The sequence below is a fragment of the Arvicanthis niloticus genome, chromosome 11, assembly GCF_011762505.2.
Source record: "Arvicanthis niloticus isolate mArvNil1 chromosome 11, mArvNil1.pat.X, whole genome shotgun sequence".
NCBI classification, from domain to species: Eukaryota; Metazoa; Chordata; class Mammalia; order Rodentia; family Muridae; genus Arvicanthis; species Arvicanthis niloticus.
Window position 1 is genome coordinate 10,343,321 of NC_047668.1, and position 10,980 is coordinate 10,354,300.

Consider the following 10,980-nt stretch of genomic DNA (forward strand, 5'->3'; position numbering starts at 1 on the left):
GCACACAAGGAACATGTTTCTCCATGGCACCTTCATGCCTGTCGGTTCCCTCCCCCTCCCCCCTTTCCCCATTCCCTTTTACTCCCCAGTTAATGCCTCAGTTTATTTTCTTCTCATGGATATCCCATTACCTTCTCTATCCACTCTTAAGATTTCTCTGTCCCCACTTGCAGAATAGCCAACTATATCTGCCTAGACAGAGTAATCAGCCCTTAATAATTCTGCAGCACTAAGGTCTGTCAGATGATCCTGGGCCGGAAGGCAGAAGAACAGATGCTCCAACGTCCAGGTGTTCAGAGGTCTCTATAAATTGGCTAAGTTTTAGAAGCTATGCTTTGTGCTTCCCACAATTATAGTTAACTCAGTCATTCTGGATTTCTGACGGGGTTGAAAACTTATAGTTATTTACCTTGAGAGAAAAGATTTGAGTGGATGGTCGTCAGCTGACATTCATCCTAAAGCCAGGTTCAGAACTAAATGTTTTAGTTAGGATAGATGACAGAGGTGCTGGTTAGTCAACAAAAGGATGGACTGGGTATTAGGACTATCTTGTACCTCACGGGTACAAATTGGCATAATTACACTCTAATTGTATTTTGAGAGAAAAGTTTCATTTTAACAGGAAGGGTGATGTGTAGGAGGAGCTAAGGTAGGAGGAGTACTGAGAGGAAGAAAAGGAGTAAGAAGAGGAGAAGAAGAAGGAGAGGAGAACCCAGGTGATGAAAGAGAGAAAGAGGGGGGAGACAGGGAGGCAGATGTTCATGTATCTCCACCAGCCAAAAATAGTTGTTATATCTAGGTTGGGTAGTGGGTTACATCTCTGATTGAACAATTCCAAACTTATAAAGCCTATGATTAACATTTTTTTTTTTAAATGTATAAATGCAAAAAGGAAAAGGGGGCATGGGATAGGGGTTTTCTAAGGGGGGAAATGGGGAAAAGGAATGGCATCTGAAGTGTAAATAAAATATCTAATAAAAAAATAACTAGAAAAAAAAAGATTTCTCTGTCCCCGTTGTAGTCTACTTTTAAATTTTGTGACCTGCAAACACACAGACACAGATACGGACATAGACACAGCCAGCCAGCCAGCCACAGTTTAAAGTTCGATTCTACGTATAAGAGAAAACATGGTAGCAAAAAGATACTGATAAATTTTTAAGTCAGAAAATCATGTTCCCAGTTGAGAATTCTTTAGCTTCTGAGTACAGTGTAGAAACTGCTGGAAATAGCCACAGACTCGGAAGTCTCCTCCAGTGCTGCCCAGTTTCCTTCCTGCTCCATCCTTTCCTCCTGTTTCCTTCTAATCTCATTTGCCTCTGCTGCAGTCTTGGTGTGGAGCCTTCTGAATGATGATTCATTCTGTCAGAAACATCCTCTCCCCCAGTTCCTCTAAGGATTGACCCTGTCTTTCTAAAATCCCTCCTAAGGTGCCTTTAAGATCTCTTTCCCTCATTACTGTGTTTTGTACCCTCTCTTGGAGAAGTTGAATCCAGGAAGGAATTTGCAGGACAAGGCAAACACTGAGCTACACAGCATACAAGGAACCCCTTCTCTTACTTTCTTTTGAGACGATGTCTCCCTAAGTTGTCCAGGCTGGCCTTAAACTTGTGGATTTCCTGACTCAGTCTCTCCAGTAGCTGGGGTTACAGGTGTGTGCCACTATGTCTGCCTCTCCTCATTGTTTATTACAGTAGCATCATCTCTCTCTTTTTCTTTTATGTATTTGTGTGTTAACTTCCTTTTGTGTTGTTTATAATCTTCACGTGGGTAGAGAGTGACAGTTTTCTGTTTATTCCAGAGCCAAGTAGCATGTCATGGAAGGAAGGAGGCCACACCTTGCCGATAGCCTGGTCTATCTAATATTCTTTTGCTGATTGCTAATTTCTATGTCAGAGCTAATTTAATAAATAGGAAAATGTACTTTTCTGTGTGTTAAAAAGAGGAATTTTAAATGTGGCTAACCATCTATTCTGTATACCCTATGAAATTAAGTATTATGGAATATACGTCTCCCCCTGGACTTTTTAATATTGTGTTAATTAGCAATGCTTTCACTACCACGGGAGAGCACTTGCTGGCATTTCACCTTTTCAGTTCTTTTTTTTTTCAGACTCCTCTACATGTGCTACCAATGGAAGCTCCTTAATCTTTGCTCTAATTCAGTCATATTTCTGACATTACAAGTCCCACAGTTCTCTCTAAATTGTGACTGAAGTCTGTAGCTTTGCACAATACAGCTCAACTTCCTTCCCCATTACCGCCCTCCCCCTCCTCATCTGTATGAGGTAGTATAGTCAAACTGGAGGTCCCAGTGTGGCTGGCTCCTCCCACTGTCTGCCTTTCGTCCTTCAGTGTTTGCTCCTCAGAGCAGTCTCTGCAGCCTCATTCAGTGTCAGACATAGATCACAGTGCAGGGCACTTTCTCCAATGCTCTCCATGAAGTGCCAGCTCTTTATCTGGTTCTCATTTTTATGTAGGGCTATTAGTTCTACCAGGGTCACCCTAACAAATCACCACAAATAGTATAAACTGGAGTAATCCACTCATCACTTTGGAATGTTCAAGTCAAGGCACTGGCAGGGCCATGCTCTCTCTCTGAAGGTCTTTCTTTGCTGCGTCTAGCTTTGGGATCACTAGTAGCTAGTATTCTCTGTGTTCCACTTCTGACACTTGGTGTTTGGTCTGTGTGTCTTCACAGTGTCTTTCCCCTGTGCTGAGTTCTGTGTCTTCTAAGGACCACCTTGATCCAGTAAAGCTTTTTCTTACATAAATCCAGTTTTCGAACTTAAGACCACATTCAGTCACCAGATTAAGTCTATGTGTGTTTAGGAATCATAAATGCATAAAAATCAAGTTGCTTTTTTTAGGGTTCAGTCTTGATTTTGGAGATAAATTAATAATGCAGATTCAGGTTTATAATAAGAAACTGGAATTAACATCATGAGGTCCTAAGTGTAATTCCTCGGGTTCAAAGTAATTTTTAGTACTTCTTGACTTCGTTTGATACTTAAGTCTCCCTAACTCATTGTATGGCTTAGCCAACTGGCAACTTGCTTAGGCTGTAACATTCCTTATCCGTCTCTGCTAAGAAGTCCCCTTTGTTCTGCCCTGCTAGCCAGTGTATGTCTCAATTCTCTTATAGACTATTTCTCATATTTCTATACAAAAGTACTTGTGGTTCTGCATTCACTGCCTGTTATATTTTGAATATGAAATGTACACACAGGCTCATGTGTTAAAGCCTTGGTTCCGAGATGCTAGCGCTGTTTATAGAGACTCTGGAAACTTGGAAGTAGAGCCTGCCTGGATAAAGCTTATTACTAGAGGCAGTTCTTAAAGCATCTTGCCTTTAGCCCCTTCACGAGTTGCTGTCTGTTCTCTGCAGTGAACATCACTATCCACACTCTTGCCACCAGGAGATTCTACCAAATGCACAGATTCACAGAACCGTGGACTAAATTCTCTGAAACTGTGAGTCAGAATAAATAAGTCCTTCACGTAAGTCATTCTGTTAGGTGTTTAGTTTAGTGACAGTGACACAAATGCTAGTTGCACACTGCTATATATTATTCCAGAACATTTTTATGGTCACTTGAAGATCTGGGGCAAGAAACTTACAGTGGAGATGTGGTGCATTATGGACAACTTGTTGAAGGAAATGTTACCTTTTGGTAAGATATGATACTGCCTTTTGGTAAGACTCAGGCATATATCTTAGAATAAAATAATCTAACTGCACACTTAGAATGGGCGAAGCTTATTTACTTACCTCCAAGAACCATTTTTACTGCTTTCCTTAGTTTTGTAAAGTTGATGGAATGCACCAAACATAAGGTTGCTGAACACACACCATTTTCTTCTTACTGCATAGCATTATAGATTCTAGAAGAATTCTGTCAGTGAGGTGTGGCTGTATACAAGTATATGGAGACATTCTCATAGAAATGAAACCATATAAACAGGAGCCATGTCAGTGTGTTATAACACAAGTGTAGGTAACACAACTAGGGGTCATAAGTATAAAGAATGCATAAGGTCTATTGAAATCTGTCATTCACATTTCGCTTTCATGTTTAGAGACAGTTTAATGTTAGGTCAATTTAAGCTAGCTTCCTGTTTGTTGCAAAGAGGCAAGTCATTTCACATCTAAGCAGTATTTTCAGCTATTTATTTATTTATTTATTTATTTATTTATTTATTTATTGGCATGGATCCTTACTATTGAAGTTGCTGTTGATGGAAGGCAGAACTAGGAATAGCTTATATGACCACGCCATGCTGCACAGATGATGTGGAATACTTAACTGGGTGAAATAAAGCTGCTCTTTTGCAAAAAGCTCTTCTCCATGAAGCATAGTGCCAAGAAAAGATCAATGCTCTCTATTCTTAGCCCCTTCCATTTTGTCCCTCTGAGGGACACAGATGCTACACAAGTTCTAACAGAGTGAGACAGTAAAGCCAATGTACTCATTTTGTTTTGCTTTTGCACCTTTCTTGGGCAATTACATTAAAGTATCCAAGTAAAGATGGCTGCCTTTCACATATTTAGAAGGGATGATGACCTTTTTATGTGCATCAGTTGGCTATTCAGAGCAATGGAGACCCCAGATGTGGCTACTGACCTTTTCAAAGGAGACCAGAGGAAGACAATAAAGGAGGCAGTGTTGTTATTCTGCTGCTTCTGGAAGCACAGTAACTTTTGCAGGGATAATGAGATTCATTATGGGTTCATTAGCAATTTTATTCCTTTGGAAAAACTGATGATGATGGAGTTAGTTACAATTAAAGAAGCTCTTTTGATTTCCTGGCTCGATTCAGCAGCCTGGGACCCTAAGCTCTGGGATTCTGTTATCAATCAACTTCGTTCTTCCCCTTCTGGTACTTGAATATTACTCTTACATTAAGCTAAAATGTTCCTGTTCTGGTACCGTTGAAGGGATTTGGAGCAAACTTTGGGATATTGAGATCTAATTTAACTGGGAAATAATAGGATCCCAACCCTGAAATCTAAACGAAGCCAAACATTTTTATGAAGTATGACTACATGCGAAATCTTTCCTTTTTGATTGTGCGAAAATTAGATTTGTCAAAATAGTAAAGATGGTGGGTAATTCTCTTGTCAAAACTCGGTATTAAAGATGAAGATGGAAAAAGTAGCTTTTCAAATGCTACAACTATTTTTAGGGGAAAAGGCAAGCTACTGTGTAGTTCCTTCCCCTACCCCCAGCCCAATACACTCTGACATGGTTCTTGAATGGGAGCTTTGGGTCCAAAAAGATCATTGGTACTTAGTGCCTTGATGCCGTAGATTAGTAGAAGTTGTAGTATGTATTGATCCCAAAGATGTAAGGAGAAAGACCTCTGACCAAAACCAACATGACCAAAATAATTAAAGCAAGCCTTTTTATTCACGAACACAAGCTGCTTCCTTCTAAGACTGGTTTCAAGAGATCAACATTGCTCATGAGGAAGACAAGGTTTTTCTAGTTCAGGGATAGGGAGTCCCCAAATGAGGAATTTTGTGCACATAGTAGGTGAGGCTACAAAAGCACAACATAGTATGGTGGTCATAGCAACCATCTGAAACAAATGTAGGGTTGTAAGATGGTCACTATGACTTTTTGAAACAAAGACATGATAGTAAGGTGGTCATGAGATAGTCATAACAACAGATAGCCATAAAAACTTTTTTGAAACCAAGGTGTTGTTGTTATTTCCTGGAACAGGCAGTATAGAACCACTTTCAGTTAAGGTTGGACATAGCTCAATCCTTGAGATTTAATCACAAGCAAGAATGTGCCTGGTTTGTCTTTATTGTAAAATGGCTTTCAAGCCTAAGATGGATGCAGGCTTGCTCATCATATGCTATTCATAGTTCCTTCTCCTTAGGGCTAAAACATGGATTCCCCAATTGCTTCAGCTCTTGGGAGATTTATGGACTTGCCCTGGGCTGAGGAGAGTTGTCTTGGATATGTCATTCTCCCTTTCTTGTGGTGACTCTCTTCACCAAAGCCTGATCCATGTAAGTGTGCAAAGGTTGTTTCTTTTCAACATTGGATGACACTTAAGGACCACCCTAGCGCTCTGGTTCTTATGGGATTAGTTGAGGTCTCTTTTCAGACCACTTAAACATCCATCTTCTTCTTTTTCTTCTACAAGTCCTAACACTGTGAGCACATTTCACAGTCATCCACCTCACAGCATTCTTCCCAGGTGTTTCTGGTATGTGCTGTCCTACATTAGATGTAGGTGAAGAATCAATATGTAGGAGGAGCTAAGATGGGAGGAGTAAGGAGAGGAAAAGGGGAGTAAAGGAGAGGAAGAGGAGGAGTAAAGGAGAGGAAGAGGAGAAGGAAGAGGAGGAGCTAGGAAAGAGACAGAGAAGGAGAGAAGTAGACATGGAGGCTGATGTTTGCTTGTCTGTAGCAGTCAAAGGTAGTTGGTATATCTAGGTTGGGTATTGGGTTACACCTCTGATTGTAAGGGTATCTTGCTATTGATCATTACTAAATATATAAGCCTTTGGATAATCTAAGCATTAGAGTCTCATTTGTACCGAGCCTGTATGGTTGGCGGGATGGTCCGGGCACTGCCCAGCCTTGCAGAGACAGTGTGGAAGATTGGTAGAGCCATCTCCCATGCTGGCGTCTTGTGGGTGGCAGGGCTGGTGTCTCTGGCTAGTTGTGTCTAGCTGCGGTGTGCACGTGGCCTCTGGCCACGTGGTTGAGCTAGGTAGAGACGCTGAAGCTTAGCCAGTTGGCTTGACCAGAGGTTGCTTTTTAAATAATTACAACAACATCAATATATGCTTTTGAATGTAAATTAGCATAGGCACCTAAAATAATGTGACTTATTATATCATAGAAAACTACTGCTATGTGAGATCATCTCTTTTAGCTTTGTGCCTTAAAGTGTGATCCCCTCTTTCCCATGTTTCATCACTATAATTGTGTAGTGTTAGAAGTAAGAAGGTTATGAAAGGTTACTAAGTAAGAGAGGGAAAAGAAACTGAAAGGGTTAAAAATTTTCAAAACCTCCTAACAGACAGCAGAACCAAGAGTGCAGGTCAGCTTGGTCATGAGCTCTGTGTTTCAGGAACTTGGATGACCACAAGATAGATGGTTGGTTACGAATAGGCTCTTAGAGAATAGCCCATACAAAATGTTCCCCATGACTCTTCCTTGTACCCTGTCACAAACTGAATAATGGGCTGGGACTTTCCACAGGTACTCTCCAATAGTCCTCCTTACTCCCCCTAGGTTGTGGTCCCCCCCCCAGTTGTGGTTTTTGACTTTAAATTCTCTCTGTCTCCAAAGCCCCAGGGTCAGACCCCACTGCCCCTGTGTTGGGTACAGGTCTTGACCTCAACATGTTGATTGAAATATACCTCTTGCTAATTGCATCAAGTTTGGTGTCTTATGAGTTAATGGGTGGCCGTGAATTCCTGAGGCTTGGGTGAGGTCCTCCCTTCGTGGGGGCCTTACAAAACAAAAAAGAATAAAACTGAACAGACCATCTTGAAAGTAAGAATATATATATATGTACGTGTATGTGTATATATACATACACACAGTATTTATATGTATATATACATACACACAGTATGTATATATACATACAGAGAGACTATATATATATTTTTCTGATGACATAAAGAAACATTCTAGTCTCTAGTTTCTATTACTTTGTATCTATATAAATCCTACTGCTAATTCCCAAGAAGCTGAAAATCTCAACACTTAATAAAAGCTGATGATTTTTTAGATTCACAAAATCTTACTCTATACATGTCTACAGGGCTAAGACAGAAGAGGTTTGATGTATTCATAAGTACATTGGCAAAAGCAGTACTACCTAGTGGGGCTGAATGAATAAATCACAATCTACCTTGGTTCTTTTTGATATTCATGTGGAAGCAATACCAGGTAAGTTGAAAACAGAGGTTTAAGAAGTTTCCATGGGCCGGGCAGTGGTGGCACACGCCTTTAATCCCAGCACTTGGGAGGTAGAGGCAGGCAGAGTGAGTTCCAGGACAGCCAAGGCTATACAGAGAAACCCTGTCTCGAAAAACCAAAAAAAAAAAAAAAAAAAAAAAAAGTTTCCATGGACTCTCAATCAGGTGTAACTGACTACCATGACAATCCTATGCTACAGATTTTATTTTTACCGAACTCACTCTAGCACAGTGCACTGAAGAATTGAGGCAGTTATTACACAAGAAGTAGATTACTTCTATGTGTAGAGACAAATGAACACGGTTATCTGGGCACTTGTTCCAATTATCCTGATTAATTTACCAATGATCAGGTTAAATAAATTCCTTTTATTTTGGTTTTCTCACAGTCAGATAAACTGAATAGAATTATATCCATGACTACAACTCATCATAGAACACAGGACAAGGTAGCTATTAGTAATATGCTTAACGAGACAGGGCATGTGGCAGGTGCATTCACAAGCTCAGCTTGCAATTAGATGAGTTAGCCCAACTCATCGCCTCTCTGGAGGACAGTGATAGGTTAAATTGCAAAGAAGAGAGGCTTATTTATCTCACAGTTTTGGAAGCTGGCAGTCCAACAGCATGGTTCTGGCTCTGGTGGGGGTTCATGGATCATATAACCTCACGGTAGAGAGCATCGAAGTTGTTCAGGAGATACAAGAGGGTGAGATCACATAGCAGGACAGGAAGGCAGAGAGGAACTATGTTAATCCCTGCTGAGGGAACACCACCATCGGCTTAATTACTTTTCACTGTGGCCCCATAGCATAGAGACCTCACACAAACCATGGTATCTTACAGGTTTGTTTACCATTTCATCTTTACAAGAGTCTCATCTATTGGTTTGTATGTCTACTCATAACTTTTGATTGGAAAGAAACAACACTATTGAAACAATACCTTCCAAAGTCTGTTTCTCTAGCCTTTCTCTGTTTCTCTTGAAGCTCAGTAAGTGTGATCTGTGGAAGCTGTGTTGTGCCCATTCAGAAAACATTTGAAAACCCCCAAAGAGGGGGGAGCTCACCAAGGAGCTAATTTTGATGCAATAGCACTAGGGTCTTTTTATTCAAGATCGATTGTGGGCTCACTGCTGACCCTCACAAGGCAGGATGGGAGGATTGTGCTTCCGGAGCCCTCATTGGGACCTCATTGGGACAAGATATTTTAGTAAATGGTGAGCCAGTGAGGGGGTTTCCAGCCTGGCAAGCATCTCATTGAATGACTATTGTAAGCTGGCAGGTTGGTGTTCTGAAGCAAAATCATGAACAATCACAGTCTGAAAGTACATCTGTAACTATCAGACTAATCTTGATTGGCTGTTGCTAGGGAGTAGCTATGGAGGAACTCTGGGGTATGAGCCAGAGACAAACTATGTGGTTCTTCCTGGAAAATGGGTGCAGCTTGGGTTCAGCTATAGGTTAAGGGTCTTCCTCTTTTAAAATGGAGGCATGTCCCAAGATGGAGTTAGTAGTTTTGGCCTTTGAGCTGTTCTTACCATAATTCATACAGATTTTTAAGTGCAATTTTTTTTGCTGTTATAAGCAACCTTTTTCTTGTCATCAGTGTAGCTCTTTGTCTGTAATATGTAGGAATGCTGTTATATTTTGTTAAATATAAAAACTGTGTTTTATCTGGCCATTAAGTGAGCTCTCTCATTAATTTTCTGAAATCTTGTTTCTCCCACTAGTTTTATCAATCACAAATAAAGATGATAGTGTCTTTGTTTTCAGTAATTTTAGCTCATTCCTATTTATTACCCTATTTCTTTTACCAGTATTTTCATAACTGTTTGATACTGAGGGAGAATTATACTTTCATATTTTTATGATTATAACAGGAATGCTTTTTGTATTTTACTATTAAGCATTGGCACTGACATTTGTGTGTTCTAGAAATGTTACTTTGTCACAGAAACTAATATAGCAAACATTTCAAACGTCTTACAATAGCTTATGTTATTTTCTTCTGTGTTTCAATATCTTTTGTATCGATTGACTCTTTATTCTCATGCTGTTTATTTTTCTTGAATAGACCAAGGAGAAATATATATATTTATTTATTTATACATAAACACACACATTGTTTTACTGAAAACTGAGTCTATGCATCAACAGTATTTCTTTTTTTTTTTGTTTTGTTCCTCCCCCCCCCCCCCAAGGCAGGGTTTCTCTGTGTAGCCCGGGCTGTCCTGGAACTCACTCAGCAGACCAGGCTGGCCTTAAACTCAGAAATCCGCCTGCCTCTGCCTCCTAAGTGCTGGGATTAAAGGCCTGCGCCACCACTGCCCGGCTATTTCTTAGTTTTGAACTTATGTCTTATCATTTTATACATTTCAACATTTATTATTTGATTTCTTTATAAATTTATTTGAATTTCTTGAACACTTATTTTTATAGCCAAATCAAAACGTTTAGAGTTACATATTACTTCCCAATATGTTTTATCGTGTACTTTCATGTTTTTATTTTTGTTGCTATTGTGTATGTGTGTGTGTGAAAGGATCTATCGCAGCTTTTTATATAGCTGACAATGACCTTGAACTCCTCTTCCTCCTGCCTTTGCCTCCTGACTGGAGGGATCACAGGCATGTGCCACCAAGCCCAATATATACCTTAGTTCTTAGAAAATAGTGAATTACATTTTTTTTTAAATGTGTATCTGCGTGTGCCTGCTTGACTGTATGTACATAATGTGCTTGGTAGTACTGTCTTTGGGGGTGAGAATAAGGCATGAGATCCTTTGGAGATGGAGTTAAAGTTAGCTGTGAACCATCTTGCATGGGTGCTGGGGACCAAGCCTGGCTTCACTGAAAGAGCAGCAACACTTTTAATCTAAGAGTTGTGGGTCCTGGTTCCGGAAGATCTCCCGCCAGGCCAGGCCAGGTGCCGGGTTCCGGCTAAGGGGATCGAGTGCGAGCAGGGAAAAGGAATCGCCTCCGCTGCCTCTGCTGCTGCCTCCGCTGCTGCCTCTGCTGGCTC